The 18,340-nt window shown below is 41.9% G+C and overlaps 1 long non-coding RNA gene across 1 annotated transcript; it reads left to right on the top strand.

Annotated features, from left to right (window-relative positions):
* The first annotated feature begins 7,149 nt into the window (after positions 1-7,149).
* On the top strand, positions 7,150-9,685 carry LOC121579579. The gene is made up of 3 exons (XR_006659308.1): positions 7,150-7,254; positions 8,879-8,982; positions 9,205-9,685. It is a non-coding gene; the product is annotated as an uncharacterized LOC121579579 (long non-coding RNA).
* The last annotated feature ends 8,655 nt before the right edge of the window (positions 9,686-18,340 follow it).

Here is an 18,340-nt window from a genome sequence, read left to right as displayed (position 1 = left end):
ACCCCCACTCCTCCCCTCCTCCCTCCCTTCTTACCCCCACTCTTCCGCTTCTCCACTACTTCCCTCGTTGCAGAATGCCCAGCCACGCTTCCCATTTAGTGTGTAATTACTTTGAAGACGACGGAAGCCCATACATTCTCCCCACGTAACGGCACCGGGGCGATTTAGCTCCTAATTTATGGGCGAGGGGTTCAAAGTTTTAATAATATTTGGCTAATATCATGGTAGGCCCTGTCTGTTCTGCCGTGATCGATAGAGGCAGGATCAAGCCATTGTCATTCTGAGCATGACGAGATATTGGCACCAAACAACTTCATACCCCCACAACACAGTCCTTTATAGGGCTGGGCGTGGCTGTTCCGAGGCTGGACAGGGCATGGGAGAGGAGCCAGAGGGGGGGTTCATGAATTATATATATGACTCTCTGAGTGATTGGGGCTGGGCCATACAGACAACAGAGACAGGAGACAAGGGAGAGAAGGGCTAGCTAGCTGACACGCTGCTGTCCTCTCCTGCCCCACTTCCATGTTTATGTACATTAATGATCAGAAGCTGGAATAAAACTCTCTCTATTTTTTGGTGTCTGTATTGGTGCAGTTCATTGGCAGTAAAAGACAAAGCCGCGGAGGGACGCTCTCGTCCCGGGCGGTGATGGTGGCTGAAGTGGTGATGAGTTATTTGGGCGGAGCTGGTTGGCTAACAGGCATGGTGTGGGAGGGGCTGTAGTGTTTTGGTTAATGTGGGTCTGGTTACTGGTTTTACTGGTGTGAGATATTATAATCCTGAGGCGGTTAGACCGTATGTATTAGGATATACACTGAGTGTACAAAACATTAAGAACACATTCCTAATATTGAGTTGATTCTACAAGGTGTTGAAAGTGTTCCACAGGAATGCTGGCCCATGTTGACTCCAATGCTTCCCACAGTTGGGTCAAGTTTGCTGGATGTCCTTTGGGTGGTGGACCATTCTTGATACACACTGGAAGCTGTTGAGCGTTGCAGTTCTTGACAAAAACGGGTGCACCTGGCACCTACAACCATATCCCTCTAGTCTATAGCACCACTGGCAGGTCTGGAATGAGTGCCAGTACACGTTTGTAATACACAGAATTAAACATTGCCATTCTGTTTTAATGAACCACTTGTTGGAAGGGCATTGATTCTGAGGACATTAAGCCGGTGGAGCCACACATAAGATAACAGAACATTCTTTAATCTAGCTCTGTCCCAGTTCACACTTGACCAGATGGAGATGTTGTTTTTTATCTTTGTAAGGAGAGAAAAATCTCTTTAAAAATGAATACATTATTTACACCCACTACTGACTTACGGGCCTGGCGTGTTAAATCAAGTCCACAGCAGGCTTTCTGCTGAGTCCGTCTTAATGACTTCTAAAACATTTGCTTTTTTAATCTGTAAAAACAAAAATTGCCTGCTTCTGCTGCTGCAGCTCTGGGCTTTTTTCCCTTTATTAAACCATAGTCACACACATGCACGCACACACAAACATGCATGGTGCATATGCACGCAAACATGCACACACACACACACACATGGTACAGCCTGAATGACTATATTACACTGTGTCATTTCCACAGAGGCCAGTGATTAGAGGGGAGCAGGTCCTCCACTGGCCTGATAAGATCTGGGAAAGGAGACCGAGTGACCCCCCACTACCACCACCTCCTGGGGGAACGAGAGGAGAGGTGGAAGGAGGTAGCAAAATAGGGAAGAGAGGGGGGCTGACCCAAGGTAGTCTACAGAGCAGTTGCTTTCATTGTCAACATCCCCCAGATAACATCAGCAGGAGAGGCCGGCAGGTAACTGTTTTACATGGTGTCATCTGGGGTGGGCCACACTGGGCTGGCTGGCAGGTTACCACCTGAGATTTATGAAAATGGGGAGTGATAAAATAACAATGGTCCCTGGGCCAGACAGGGGAGAGGTGTCTTATTCAATGAGCTGTCTTTATCCATGGCTCCATACCAACAAATAGATGGATCTCTAAGATGAATGCTTCTGCCACTTTGCCATCAATTAGCAAACAAGCCCAATTGTTTGATTGTCTCTGAGGGAAGAAAAATAAAATGAATTTGATACGGGACAATCAGAGGAGCAGGTGAGCAGAGAGATACGTTTCCAGGTCATTGTTCAGGCGACAAGGGGGTGAATTCAATCAATTGACGCTGTTTCAAATGATGCTGTTATGCGATTATGCTGTCCCCTGTGTCATAGGAGATAGTCAGTGTTCAAATGGCTGTTGCTTGCCAGCATGCTCTCAGTCTCTCAGTCTATGTGATTGTTTAATAAAATATCTGATTTCTGCTGTATATATACAGTATAATAACTTCATATACTTATTTGTACATTATATTTACAGTTAGAATTAATCCAAATTATATATAAAATCTGTACATTTCTACTGCAAATGGAGAATACTAAAGCCTATGGATACGTTTTCTCCACTCAATAACAGCAGTGATCCTTACAGATGTTCCATCAGTCAGACATGCATGGCAAGCGTATGTTTTCGTGTTAAGAGGATATGTTTAATTCAACCAGAGAATAATTATTGAAAATACTTGGCTGCAATCCTAATCTGTGGGTCCAATCTGAGCATGAGCCTTAGTGGGATTAAATCTATCCCCACATTTCCATCCATCTGCTTCAAGACATCGCCCAAGAAATACACATTTTCTTTAGTAGGGAGAAAACAACAGAATTAGGGCCCTGGCCGCGGTATTAGTGCGAGTGTTTACCAAATCAGCGTGGATTAGAGAGAAAGCCCCCACCCTGGCACAGGAGCAGGGTTACACTAAAGGACAGAACAACACTACATTCCTAAAGTTCCTTGACCCAGACCCCCCCACCCCCACCCTCCACCTTCCCACCCCCCTCTACCCCCATTTCCATTACCCGAGCCTATGACTTTATATGCAATCAGCTTGTATATTGCTTGGATGCATTCTAAAAACCACAGCAACAAATTTGGATCTCAAATTGACAGAGGAATTAATCAAAGGGATGATAAAAGGGGTGACATCATCAGACGTAGCCTTGATCCAGCTGGAAAGCCTTCCTTCGTTTGTCGGTCGGGGACATAGGAGATGGATCCCCTCCTTGCCTGAGTTTTTTCGTCCCCTGTTGTTAGTTTTTTTATGAGGCAGGAATGGAATGTCAGGTGCCCCTCTGGACCCCATTGTCTCTTGGCATCTTGTGGCAGTGGTCCACATCAGGGGAGAGAGATGCTTTGAGAGCTTGCATTAGAGGCATCCGACACCAGGCCTGGGTTCAAATAGTATTTGTTTTCTTTCAAATACTTTAAATGTTCGACTGAGCCTGTCTGGAGTGCCAAGTAGTCAGGGTTCACATCTTTGGGACTATTCCATTGGTCCCATTGCACTAGGTAAGCTAAATTAAGCCCAGATAAAGTATTTAAATTTCAAATAGAATTTGAACCCAGCTCTAGTGGCAGACAGCTGCATTAAAGGCATCTTGTGGATGAGGTTTGTCACGTCAGGAGATTCATTAAATCCTGTGTGTCAGGCCTGTTTCCAGCCGCCAGCCTGCCACCACTTAGCCTCTGACTGAAGATGCAGGTCACCTGTAATAAACACTAAAGATGGGACTGGGAGGAGGGTGGGGGCAGTCGGGAGAGTGGTCTACTCTAGGGCCAAGGAGGAGGTTGGAGGGAGGGGAGAGTCTCGAGAGACTTTGAGAAGTCCGTTTAGAAGGGCATCAGTGGTGTGATACTTCTTTGTTGGGTGTTTATGTATTCATGGTAAAACCGTTGTCTTTTACTTGCTGTTAGATGCCACAAATCATATTTCTTAGTTTCCCCAAAGCATATTTCTCAGTTTCCCCAAAGTGTATTTCTAAACTTCCCTATAAGCGTATTTCTTATTTTCCCCAAAGTATATTTCTTAGTTTCCTAAAAGCATATTTTTTAGTTTATGAATGATTAAGATTACATCTTTGTATAATAACTCTTTTAGCTTTTTTCATATTTTAGACACCACCATTGTCCATCCTATAGTACACTTCAGTAGGAAGTACAGTATCTCTCCAGTCAGTCAGTTCATATGAGCCTGTCTTCTCCCCAGACATGTTCATGTATTCTGCTCTGATAGGCCCTGACAGGAGGCTGCTATTACATCACCCACCCAGACACAGACACAGCCTGCATGGCGGGGAACATGTCCGCCCATGGCATTTGGGAGATTTGATGATATAGTTACACATGTTCACATATGTCTGGGGGAATTAAGGCACTTTACTGCCATTTGGGCCGATGTCTTATTTAACCTCCTGGTATTTACGACATAGCTCTGTCTGTCTGCAGCTCAGTGTTGCTGTTTCACACTTTGGCTTATTTCATTTCTCACTTTGCGTTTCGCAGCAGCACATCCCAATAAATCACCAAATGGCTCCTCTGTCTGCCCAACAACTCACTTTCCGTTCTGCTTGTTTTAGCCCCCTCGCTTTTAATGAGCATGGCCAATTGGATATGTGCTATTGGCAACTGCATAGCTCCTCCAGTACAGCGAGCCATTGTGCATTAGAGTAGCAGGGGACCAGAAAAGGGGATGCTGCATGGGTTGCCTCTGGATTTCTAGTTTTTAGAACGTGTGACAGTCTGTAAATATGGTTCATGTGGCTCCCTATCGGCCTGTGGTGTCATATGTAGCCCTATGTCAAGTGTATGAGCTGTGTCGTATGTCATGTCGTACTGTATGTTCTGTACAATATATGTGACTATATGTGCATAAGGTGTCAGTGTGTATGTGTGCATACACAGCCAAGCGAATGTAGACTAAGTTTTATGTTACAGTTCACCACGGAGGAAGTATCCTATAAAGTCTCATTACATCATCCATGGAGGTTATTGCAATCAGACACACCACCAGCAGGAAATGGCATAAGAACTGTCATTCATTTCAGTGGAATATTATTTTTGTTATTCACTCCGGTTTTTGAAATGTTGAGGATGTACATGTAATATCGTTGTGTAAATGTGTTGGGGCTACCCTCTGGCTTAATAGTGAACTTGCCAAGATATTTCTGTTAGTGCCTCAGAGCATTCTCAATATCTGAGATAGGTATCAGGAATAGAAAGATACTGTGTTTTTGAGGTGACAAAAATGTCACTGAGTAAGAAAATGTTTTCGTTTGACCTGTATTCAGGTTTGTGGTAAAAATGAAGTGGGGGTTTAGCTCTACGTCGAGACAAAGACTTTTCAAGAATGTCTACAATTTCATGCATGTAGTGTGTTGCATTTTATTTGATGTGAGCATAATTCAACCTTGCTCCAGATGTATCTTTTTTTCTCTTTGAAGATGAAAGAAGAGCTGTAAATCTAAGGGCAATCACACAACAGATAAAACGCTGCTATCACTATCAATATGTTCAGTCAACAATACCCAAGCCCTTATAGATAATCCCCTTATCCACATCTCAAGAAGCTCTTTAAGCAATTCTTTATTAAGGAGTCTTTTGTAACTTGAAGTACTACTGCTGTGTTTATCTGCAGCTTCACTAACTTGGTCTGACCTGGCCTAGTTAACTGTTACTATATTCATCCAGAGAGCATCTTATCCACCAGCTCCTTTAAACACACCTTGTGGACCACCTCCCTCTCTGTGGGTGATTGTGGCCCAATTATCCGGCTGAATCTGACTGCAGGTATCCAAATGTCAGCCGTCCCCTGTGTTATTTCTTTGTGCTACAGTATCTCTGCATTGTGGATGCAGTAATTAGTACCTGTGGGACTTTGTCTGTGTGATCAGAGGGCTCAGGGTAAGCATGGCCTCCATTACGGCTCTGCAGTTGCAGCGTTCAGGCTTGGATTCTTCTGTGCAACTGTGAGAGAGGCCTTGTATTCACCTCGCATGGATCAAACATGGAGATGTCATCGGTGCACAGGTTTGGAGGCAGGGGCAGCTGATGCATTAGGGAGGGTCTCGGTGTTCTCACAACCTGGAGACACCTTGGTACAGAATAGAGAATTAGCTGATAGTTTTAAAACTTTTCAAATGAAATTACTGTGATGCCACTTATAAATAATTGTACTATGTCAGTGTTGGATGTATTGAGGAAGGTTTTACTTCATTTGAGTCTTTTTTCATAGTTGTATATTAACACATTAACTTTTGTATCTTTTTAATCACCAGTCCCACAATGCATGATTCTGATACATCCCATGCCACACGGCGTGTCTCATGCTTGTCTTGGTTCTGTAAATTACGTAGGGAAGACTAATAAACCACACAAAAAAGGGAATCGACTGATGAGGCCTCTCCGTTCAGTGTCCCCTGTTTGATATAAGAGCTATTCTATGCTAAAGCACTCTCGGCTCGTTTTTCCTCACTCCTCTTTGTCACTTAAAGAATGCTTGGCGTCTGTGGATTAATTAAGGCCCAAACATTAAATATTGATTGATGCATTATCAGTGGCTCGCAGTCGCCTCCTCTCAGATTGATTTCCGACGTGATTTATTGTCATATTTGCAGAGTCATTTCACTTGATAACAAAGAGAAATTGCCTTGCAACCTCAGTTACCCCCCTCCGCCTCCACCACCCCCCACTACCATTAGCCCCCCACATTCACAGTCTCTGGTTCCTTAACACATTCTCTGGTCTCTCTCTGTCTCTCTCTGTATCGCTCTTATCGCTCTTTCTCTCTCTCCCCTGACTGTCTTTTGCTCTTTCCCTTTATTTCCCTTTCTCTCCCTCTTTCTCTCACTTTCCCTCTATCTTTTTTGTCAACCTTTTGTCAACATCCTACCACTTCGCGGCTGAGCTGTTGTTGCTCCTAGACGTTTCCATTTCACAATAACAGCACTTACAGTTGACCTGGGAAGCTCTAGCAGGGCAGAAATTTGACAAACTGCCTTGTTGGAAAGGTGACATCCTATGACCGTGCCACGTTGAAAGTCACTGAGCTCTTCAGTAAGGCCATTCTACTGGCAATGTTTGTCTATGGAGATTGCATGGCTGTGTGCTCGATTATACACCTGTCAGCAACGGGTGTGGCTGAAATAGCCGAATCCACTAATTTGAAGGGGTGTCCACATACTTTTGTATATATAGTGTATGTCCGCACACTAGCACTTCTGATAGCATTATCTACTGAGCAATGACTGACAAGTGTTATTACCATACAATGCAATGTAGTAGCCAAAACTATTTAACACTTTCTCTCCCTAGAGAGCTGAAAGTCCGGGATCAGGCTTGAAGGACCATAGTTGCAGAGTGAGTATGTTATAACACAATCCTCTTGACTTTTGATGTAATATTAATATGCCACACAGTATTTATGATTTGTGCCTTCCCTCTGTCAGCTGTGAACTACATTAATTTGCAGAGGAGGAGTCTGATTTATGAGCTTATGAGCCCCATGTATTCACATTATCATTTATACGCCTGATATTTACTGCCAGCTCTCTGGCTGATGGTGGCTTTCTCTTTAACACACACACACACATCACCTTGCAGATTTAATTTGATACAGAACTGTGCTTCCCCGATGTTTACGTGTCAACTTTTGATCCTTCTTTATTTTTCCCAAATGGACAAATCTGAGATGATCCTCTGATCTTGTTAAGTATGTACTACTATACATGCATGTAATTTCATAATAATTGATTGGATTTATGTAGCGCTTTTCTACCAACTGAGGTACTCAAAGAGCTTTCCATACAGTAGTAGGGGAAACTCACCTCATTCACCGCTGTATGTTCACATATTGTGTTTGTGTTTACGCCTTTCATCATTCAATTAAGCAATTCATCTTCTCAACACAATTTTACAAATAAACAGAATGCTCCCACTGTAACGCTTAAGCACACTAAGTAGACACATTTCACCATGAGAGGTTTTCAAATATCCCTGTATGAGAACAAGCATGGGTTTATGGACTTCATGTGAAGCTAGAAACCATTCACTGCCAATCCAATTATCCTGTCTGTTAGGTTGGTATAATCCACACGCTATTTCTGTACCTGCATTATGTAAGGCATTAGGATGCCTTCTTAAATTTGCGAATTCATTGTAATTCTGTTGATTTGTACCTTGTCCTAAACAGAACAATGCATTGTTTACATAAGTTTAGGCCTACCCTTGATATTTTTATAGAGTCTACTCTAATCAAGGTATTATTTGGGGAGGAGGGTTAGACAAATTGAATGTTCCTGATGGCAATTGAATTTGGTGACATTGAATTATGAGACATATCCTAATTTGGGGGGGATTGTTTGTGTGTCAGACAGGGTATGAGGAACACCAGTGTTGAGGTGTGGGAATATGAAGTATAACAAGCCCCTAGTCTCCAACCTAGTATGCCCTAACAAGGCCTGAACTTAGCCAACCAGACCAGAACAAACCCTGGTCCCAAACTGTTTCCTGTACTCTTTATCTATTTTATTTATTTTACCTTTATTTAACTAGGCAAGTCAGTTAAGAACAAATTCTTATTTACAATGACGGCCTACACCGGCCAAACCCGGACGACACTGGGCCAATTGTGCACCCTTCTGCCTCCCCTCCTGCTTTAGTCTATTTTGAATAGATCAACCAATTGAGGCCAGATTTCATTTTGACCAAGTCATGCAGCTTCTATTTGGTACGCTTGGTGATTCATTAATTAATAATTAATTAAGATACGTGTAGCTTTTCCTTTTGTATTTGACATCCATGATCAGTGATAACTGGAAGGAAATTATATAATTAACCCTAATTAAGTCACAGTAATATTCATTTAACTACCTAAAGATTAGAGATGAGACATGTTCATGTACATTATTGTACAAGCTCTTTGTAATGTCTGGAAACAGCTAATTAAGACCACATTTGCTAATTGTTCATTTGTATTTTTCAGATCGTCCTGTCGTGATAAATCAGAGTGCTATAATTCATCATGCAGTCCCCCGTTCATCTCTGTCAGAAGAGCAGCGTGTCTCACTGTGCTGCTGAAAATGAAATGTGCGTATTTCACATCAATCACCCTGTAGGGGGATAGTGATGACACAGGGGATAGTCATGTTCACTTGGTTTACAGCAGAAGTAGAACTGTTTGCACTGTGGCCTTTATTATCACTGGGGTGAATGTCAGACTCAGGAGCCCTCTGTAGATTCAATGGGTGAGTCTCAATACACTTTCATGGATTCTTGCATCTTCTCTTTTCCCTCCTCTCTTACAAATAGGTGAAGGTTTTGGATAAGGATGGATAAGCTTTCAAGATATTTATTTCAGACCATCTGCCATATAGAAATGGTCCTCTGCTACTTCTCCTGTTATCTAGTCCCGGGCTACTCTCTCCTCCATACCTCAGTAAAGAGGGTTCGATACACTTCCAGTCCAGTCTCTTCCCTGGCCCTGCCTGTATTGGATTCAGCCCCTACCTATTGTTTTATTGATCACAAATGAAACAGTGAACTGATCAATACAGTCTTAATGCGAGTTTGTTGTTCAATCACTTGCCATTTAAATCACCCGGATCACCCCCAATGAGCTATCTGTTTTCTGTCATACATCGCACATGTATGACAAATGTTCCAACAATTTGCTTTGTAATTTTGGGGAGGAGGCTGCTACTCCCAGCTATCATCATAAATACCTAAACTCACTATATCTGTCGTTCAGTGCCATGTGTTATCCACAACTACAGTACCAGTCAAAAGATTGGACACGCCTACTCATTCAAGGGTTTTTCTTTATTTTTATTATTTTCTACATTGTAGAATAATAGTGAAGACATCAAAACTATGAAGTAACACATATGGAATCATGTAGTAACCAAATCACAATACATTTTATATTTTAGATTCTTGAAAGTAGCCACCATTTGCCTTGATGACAGCTTTGCACAATCTTGGCATTCTCTCAACCAGCTTCATGAGGAATGCTTTTCCAACAGTCTTGAAGGAGTTCCCACGTATTCTGAGCACTTGTTGGCTGCTTTTCCTTCACTCTGCGGTCCTACTCATTGCAAACCATCTCAATTGGGTTGAGGTCTGATGATTGTGGAGGCCAGGTCATCTGATGCAGCACTCCATCACTCTCCTTGGTCAAAAAGCCCTTACACAGCCTGGAGGTGTGTTTTAGGTCATTGTCCTGTTGAAAAACAAATGATAGTCCCACTAAGCGCAAACCAGATGGGATGGCGTATCGCTGCAGAATGCTGTGGTACATGCTTGTTAAGTGCGTCTTGAATTCTAAATAAATCACAGACAGTGTCACCAGCAAAACACCCCCACACCATCACACCTCCTCCTCCATGCTTTACGGTGGGAAACACACATGTGGAGATCATCCGTTCACCTACTCTGCGTCTCACAAAGACACGGTGGTTGGAACCAAAAATCTCAAATTTTGACTCATCAGACCAAAGAACAGATTTCCACCGGTCTAATGTCCATTGCCTGTGTTTCTTGGCCCAAGCAAGTCTCTTCTTCTTATTGGTGTCCTTTAGTATTGGTTTCTTTGCAGCAATTCGACCATGAAGGCTTGATTCACGCAGTCTCCTCTGAACAGTTGATGTTGAGAGTGTCTGTTACTTGAACTCTGTGAAGCATTTATTTGGGCTGCAATCTGAGGTGCAGTTAACTCTAATGAACTTACCCTCTGCAGCAGAGGTAACTCTGGGTCTTCCTTTCCTGTGGCGGTCCTCATGAGAATTAACTTTTAACAAGGCACACCTGTTAATTGAAATGCATTCCAGGTGTCTACCTCATGATGCTGGTTGAGAGAATGCCAAGAGTGTGCAAAGCTTTCATCAAGGCAAAGGGTGGCTACTTTGAAGAATTTCAAATGTAAAATATATTTGGATTTGTTTAACACTTGTTTGGTTACCACGTGATTCCATGTGTTATTTCATAGTTTTGATGTCTTCACTATTATTCTACAATGTAGAAAATACTAAAAAATAAAGAAAAACCCTGGAATGAGTATGTGTGTCCAAACTTTTGACTGGTACTGTATAAAAAATGCATTACCTAGTCCCTTTACTACCTTTTACACAATGTTGAAGAATGGTACTTTTCTTTCGCCACCGATACTTATGGGGGCTATTCTTATACCTTAAATTAGGTTTCATGAATGTCACAAATGAAGCCAAAGTGCAGCCCCATTCATTGGCCAGGTAATTAAGATGTAAATGTGGCTGTGGGCTGGATGGTGGCTGGTGAGGGAGACAGCGTGGAGCTAGCCATCCCACCTGCGATAATAGCAGTGTGCTGTTAACATCACCAGGGGTCTGACTGCCACACGGTCTGCTGCGTTATCAATGTTTGGAGTGGAGTGATGCGCTTGGCTCTTAAATATAGGGCCTGTACTTAATACATGGTGTGTGTTTTTTTTTACCATGGTGGGGTTGAAGGGAGTGTAAGGCTGCAAGGTTAAGATAATACTACCTTGATAGAAGTGGTTCTCAGCTGAGCCACCTGGTTGAATAAAGGCTACATGGTAAAACATTTTAAATAACATTGTAGTATTATGTTGTTTTCCATGGTAGCTATGCTTAGATAAATGATTATTTGAAACACTGTTATTTGTTATTTATCATTCTTAAATGATTCTATGAAATATGAAATAGCTTATGATAGTTTAGCATAAATGTAATACTTATTCCATAATTAATGTCACTGTAGGCTGCATCCACCCCCAATTTTCCACTGCAGAAAGCAGACTTGAGAGTGTGGCTATTCAGGGGATGGAGGCCTGTGTGTGTGTGTGTGTGTGTGTGTGTGTGTGTGTGTGTGTGTGTGTGTGTGTGTGTGTGTGTGTGTGTGTGTGTGTGTGTGTGTGTGTGTGTGTGTGTGTGTGTGTGTGTGTGTGTGTGTGTGTGTGTGTGTGTGTGTGTGTGTGTGTGTGTGTGTGTGTGTGTGTGTGTGTGCCCGCTACCCTCTGGCAGTGATGTCTAGCAGGTACTCTCACGTTCCTGTTTAGCTCCAGTGCCAGGCTGGAGGCTGTGAATGACGGGGGCCAGGGGGATCCGATGGGGGGCCAGGGTGGCACGTCCTGGGAGATGTTTGTCAGGAGACGTCCCTCCCTCCAGCATGTTTACACTCACGGGGCTGTTACTGGGCTGGCTGCGGGGAAACTAAACTGTGAGAGCAGCCGTCTTGTGAAAGCCAGGGCTCTTTCTGTGAATATTAACGAGAGAGTAGAGCAGAGAAAAGCAGAGCTATCTGGACAAAACAAAGCTGGGTTTTGAGTTTTAGGGGGATAATAGCCCAGGCTCTTTCACAGCAGAACCCAGGGCACTCTGGGAGAGAGGGAGAGGGACACTGAATGGGAGAGGAAGTCATAAAAAATGCAAACTTCTTTGAAAAGAGACCTGTGTGTGAGTGTACTTGTGTGCATGTGCGTAAATCATTGTTGTTGTTGTTGTAAGAGAAAGTTTTCAATTTTCAGACGTTAGAGACAGAATTAACGTAGCTAGCTCGGTCATGAAAAGGTAAGGAGATTCACACTATGCTCTTTGCCAGACACTGAGGGGCATAGAAAGCAACACAGACAGACAAGACAGCCAGGCCAAAAAGCTGGGAGGTGACTCAGATTAGAGGGCAGTGTTTCTGTTCAATGAGAGAGAGAGAGTCTGCAGACTGCAGCTCTGCTCTGTCTGACACACTGCCTGAGTAGGGCTGAGGAGAGAGAGAGAGAACGAGAGAAGGAGAAAAAGGATGGGGGAGAGAGAGACACTGGGAGAAAGCGATAGAGAGTGAGGAAGAGAGATGGAGAGAGAGGGAGTGGGTGAGTGAGAGAGAGAGGGGGGGGCACTGCTGTAGTGTCACTGAATAAACTCACACATCCCCCTAGGTAGTGAGTGTGGTAGTCATTGGGAGAGAGAGGGAGTTCTCTGAAGTCCCACATCCGACTGTGCTTGAGCTAGTGGGCTAAATGAGTATGACACATTAACCTCTGGGCATCGTCTCCCTCTCTCACGGTGCCAAATACAGTAATACTGTAGACATGATAAGGAATGAAATGCTCTATTCTAATCATAACACATTTTCCTGAATGCGTTTGTCAGAGAAGATCTGCCAGCAGGGTTGGGGTCAGTTCCATTTCAATTGTAACGTTTTGTTTACTTCCTGAATTGACTGAATTGAAATGGAATTGACCCCAACCTTGTCTGCTAGTTGTTATTGCTCTGCAGATATTTCCTTAGTGTAGTCTACACTCAGCGCTTTACGGTGTGGTCCCTATGAAATACAATAACAGACGGCTTTACAAAGAAGGACCTCACATTACTCTACTACTCCTCACTTTACTTTTCCAGACAGTGACACATTTCAACCACCATAACCTCAGTTCAGTCTAATGTGAGTTTGTGCTTGTTTTAAAGAACAATTAAAAATGGAAAGGCGTTAAAAATAAGGCATTATTGTCTTTATAGGGGCAGAGGGGGAAACATGAATGATGTAGAGAACATCTTGAAATACTCATCTGATATATCTCAAGCCACTTTTGCCCAGCATGGAGATAGCATGGCAACTGTTGTCCACCCAAGTAAATTGGGGTCATTATGCCAACAACGAGAAAGAACACTCTGAACCTGAAATACTGTAATACTTTAATATTGTTCAACTTTATTACAATGGCCAACAAATTACAGTGCAGCTATAAGATGACACCATTTGAACGAGAATAAAAACACAATTGTGGTACACCCGACCTCCCATCCCTCTCCTTTGGCTCCAGGCAAGTCAGGGACAAGCGTGAGATCAATAGCCACCGTTTGCCCGCAGCAGCTCCATTTCTCAGCCGGGACACTGATGCTAACTATCAATAGCAATAAGGGGCTGTCTGAGACAGAGTTAAAGCGCTGGCCAACCAGCATGGCTGTCTGACGGTGGCTGATAAACATCTTGTGTCCAGGACCGCTACAAATAAACCACTTGATATGTTTGAACTTTTCAGGGTTATTTATTGCGAGGACATATGGTTTTCGTGGTGTTCACTGACTTGCTCGCTCTCCCTCCATTTTGTTACCTGCATGCATGGCCTTTTGTGGGGTAGTAAGTTACACTGCCTGTTTGGTTGGTTCACCCGAAGAAACGTCATATGCATATGTTTAATGTTTGCGAGTGTATGTGGTGTTGTAGGGATAATTTCAAGTGTAATTTTCAGTTTTTCTTCCAGGGTCTTAAAAATACATAAACACTCAGCTTTTTTGGTGATGTCTGTAATTTCTTCAAGATGTTTAAAGTGTTTTGTCCTCTAACTCCCATGTCTGAAGTGATGTGTGTCAGTGTAATTCTGACTCCAGTGAAACATCTAACAAAGTAAGCGTCTCTGTTTCCAAATATCATTTGTCAAAGTCATATGAAAGCAGAATCTGTTTTAAAAGAATATGAAGGATTCCAGAATTAGAATCTTGGTGGTATTCAGAGTGCCAACATGTTTATCATTATTCCAACTCAAGCGAGTGGGTTTCATCAAATACAATCAAGTGAATTTGTATCATACCAATGGAGAGTATTTGATGATTGCATCTCTGGGAATGACTGTTTATCTATTGAGAAAACTTTCTGGGTCTCTTGGGGGATGGTTGAACTAATGAGAAACAGACATTGAGGTCCAGTATATGGATTTACACAAATACTTTTTAAATCAAATATCTAATATCCTAAATGTATTTATCACATAAGATCATTAAATAGAGCAAAACACACTTATCAAGTGTTGCGCACACAAATACCACTTCCTACGAAAGTACACACGTACACCCTGTGTGTGCAACAATACTCTAACGCTTACTTCAATCAAAAGAGGCAAATAATTCCATTAAAATAGCCTTATACATATGTGTTATTAAGCCCGACCTGGGATGTGAGCATGTATGAACAACTTTTACCAACCCCAACCCACTGTGTCCTAGTTTTTGGAGCTGAAAGGAGCTCTCACTCCCCCACTAACATCCTGAAGCCTGTATGCATACTCTAGCTAAGTGTCTCTTGGCCGTAAATACAAGATCAACTGTTGGCTCTCTGCTCTCACACCTCACTCCTTCTGATTGGTAGTAAGCCTTTAGGTCAGATACTTATTAATCTACCCGCAGCTCTCAGCACTAGTACCTGGACAACAGCTAACCTGACAACACACACACACACACACACACACACACACAAAATGGAGAAACAGAGTGGTGGAGAGTGATGACCTCTGGCACCACTGTGACACTTGTGAATGTTTGCTTGTTTTTTCTCAAACAAGCCAGACCTGAAAGGAGAGGCTGTAATTCCAGCTAAGATAATGTAAAAACAAACAAGTTCCTATTGATATGGAGTAATGCTCCAGGAAGTTGTGGAGGGCAACAATGGGGAGACACAATCTGTGGGACAAGTGTAGCAGGCCTGCAAGAGGACAATAGAAGAGGTCTGATCTCTTAATGAATGGACATCATTCTTTGCTGCATGGAGCAGGTACTGAATTCTAATGCAGACCATTTTTCAATGGGATTCCTGCCAAATGGCACATTGTGTTGTCTTATTTAGAGTTTTAAACAGGGGAGAGTTCCTACAGAAAATATGATTGTATTTTTATTTTTAAGTGGGTTGTCAGTTCTCTTGCTGTTATTGCTGATGGAAACTTGATACATCACAAAAATAAAGATGATTGACAGGGTGTAATCTTACTTATTAATAAATATTGTAATAATATTATTTTGTAAAAATATGTATTGAAATAATTTTAACAACTAAGGTCACAATATAATATGTAATATCCACAGTTATGTTATCTTGGGTTTTTGTATTGAATAGCTTAGTTATATTGTTAATCTTTAGAAGTAACATAGGCCTACTTTTAATTCTAGCAAGTTAGCACATGGAAAATAAATGACTATGGCTTTGTGTAGCAGGCTGGTCTCTGCATGAAATCCCTTTAATCAAGACTTTAATCCGCATTAAGGACGGCAGTGTCATAAATGAGGCCATCCTCTGCTTGTCCAGTATTCATCTTGATCATGATTATTGTAAAATGCCTGCGTTTGAAATTAAAACGCTGACTAATTGATTATATCGTGTTTAGAAGTAGGCCTACCATGGCGTGCATGTCATGTGGTTCTCTGTAGCTCAGCTGGTAGAGCACGGCGCTTCTAACGCCAGGGTAGTGGGTTCGATCCCCGGGACCACCCATACACAAAAAAAATGTATGCACGCATGACTGTGAAGCACTGAAACTCAACTGAAATGGAAACATTCTAGTAAAGCAATATTCATTCTTTCAGCTGGGTATTGTCTTGTCCCATGTCAGTTGATGATGTGTTATTTGCTACTTTTCTCCTATTGAAATCCTTCTTTATCCTCATGAGGCGCTCGAGTGAATCTGGATAAATACCGGATCTTAAAATAGTCCCGTGTTCTTCAACTGTTCGCATGTAAATTAGGCCGATACAACCTAGGCCTACTGGGTAAGTAAATGCCTTGAAGAGTGTAATGGGCGGTAGCCTATACCGGGAAGACGACAGACCGTTATCCGTTTTTTACAGAGGGAAAACCCTCATAAATGTATCCGTGAAACAACTTGTCTAATTTCTTTACATTAATTAAATAATTTCGAGCTGTTTAGAGCTTCTATTATACTGTCTTAGCCTCCAGCACACTAATGCATCTGACCTAGTTCAAAGTGTGATCCAACTAGTTGTAATTCTTTGGGCATCGTGTTTAGAAACCGACAGAACTGTGTGTGAATACTACATGTTGAATGCGGTGTTATACAAAAGCCCTCTATTACAGAGGGGGGGTATTCGCAAGAGACTGATCTATGGGATCCACCAACAACACAGGTCTCGGGGTGCGGTGGAAATGCCCATATTGCTTATGCTATTCAATTATGCGGTCAAACGCTCTGTGTTTTCTGAGCAATGATCAATTATCGGATGTCAGTGATAATAGTGAATGATGGTCCCACGCATCTCCCACTCTTATATGCTGCGTATCGATTGCGCGTGACAGAGAGATTGAGCGCGCACTGAGTATGTGTGCGCAAAATACAGCGTCAGTCACTTTTCCCTGCATTGCAAAAATATTCTCCCTAACTCAAGAGAATAACTACTTTTTTATTTAGTGAAACAACCAACATATTATTTTCAATAGACTCAATCTTAATGTATAGGCTATGTCTTACTCTAGTAGTACCCGCTTTATGAATATGATATAATTGTTAATAACTTTGTCATATTTTCATTATAAGCGAGAGATGCCCTCCTATACATTTGTTTCCAGTGCTGCCAATTAATTGCCCCTCTCAATGTGGGTGGGAGTGAGTTTCTGACTGCTTTCATTTAACCCCTACCCCCATCCCTCGCTTTCATTCCTCCACTTATTTCAATTCAGACCCCCAAAATTCTTGCTGTTTGTGTCATTCATCCCGTGATTGTTAACACAGTATAGTCCGACCGTCTGGGGTGAATCTCATTTAAAATGTCTCTCGCTCGGCTGGGCTGCAAATCACCCTGTTTACAATCTCACACCAACACTCACATCAATTAACTGGCCATTGATTTTTTCCGCCCGGGACATTACAATATTGCAGACCTATTTTCTTGTCCCTCTTAGTTTTATCGCCGATATAATTCTCAGCAAAGATTCTTGCCAATGGGTATCAATACGAGTAGGCCTATCATTACCCTATATGACATACAGGTATGTAATTGTTTTCCAGTTTCCTTATCATCTCTGTATGAATAGGTTTTATTTTAGTTGTGTTATTTTATTCCTTATTGTCTTATTTCTACCTTTTGAGATATTGAGGGATTGTGAACATAACACGTTATTCTATAGACTATACTGTAAATGGCAATTCCAATATGAAAATATATAAATCAATATTTCAAATTTATAAAAATGTGAAAAATATGTATTACTTATTGATATTCTGTACTGACATATCAGTGTCCGCCAAACAAAAGTAGCAATCACCAATATTTTTCCCCCTGTCCCTCCGCCATTAATAAGTAAATAGAGTCGTCCTAAAAGATAGCTGAAACAAGAGAGGACTAGATCCATCTAGCCTGCAGCAGCTCTTTAAATATTCAGTGAAAAATAATGGCATCCAAGACATCACCTATAGTAACATTATTATCTTCATTTCTCAACATCAGCCTGACTGATAGCTTCGTTTATCTTTTCCACACAATAAATCTACTAGACACAGAGCAGTTCCTATAGGAACTCCTGCTTTCTCCAAACATTCCCAAGGATGACTACAGGAGTCATCACGAATAGTGTATAATTATACAACTAAATGTATATGATTCTTATAATTGTAATATCATCATTTTTATTATTATTATCATTATGATTATTATAATAAAATTAATAACGTACATAC

Source organism: Coregonus clupeaformis, unplaced genomic scaffold (genome assembly GCF_020615455.1).
Source record: "Coregonus clupeaformis isolate EN_2021a unplaced genomic scaffold, ASM2061545v1 scaf1089, whole genome shotgun sequence".
Taxonomy (NCBI): Eukaryota; Metazoa; Chordata; class Actinopteri; order Salmoniformes; family Salmonidae; genus Coregonus; species Coregonus clupeaformis.
The sequence above is the reverse complement of the archived record's forward strand: the minus strand, read 5'-3'. Positions and strand labels throughout refer to the sequence as shown.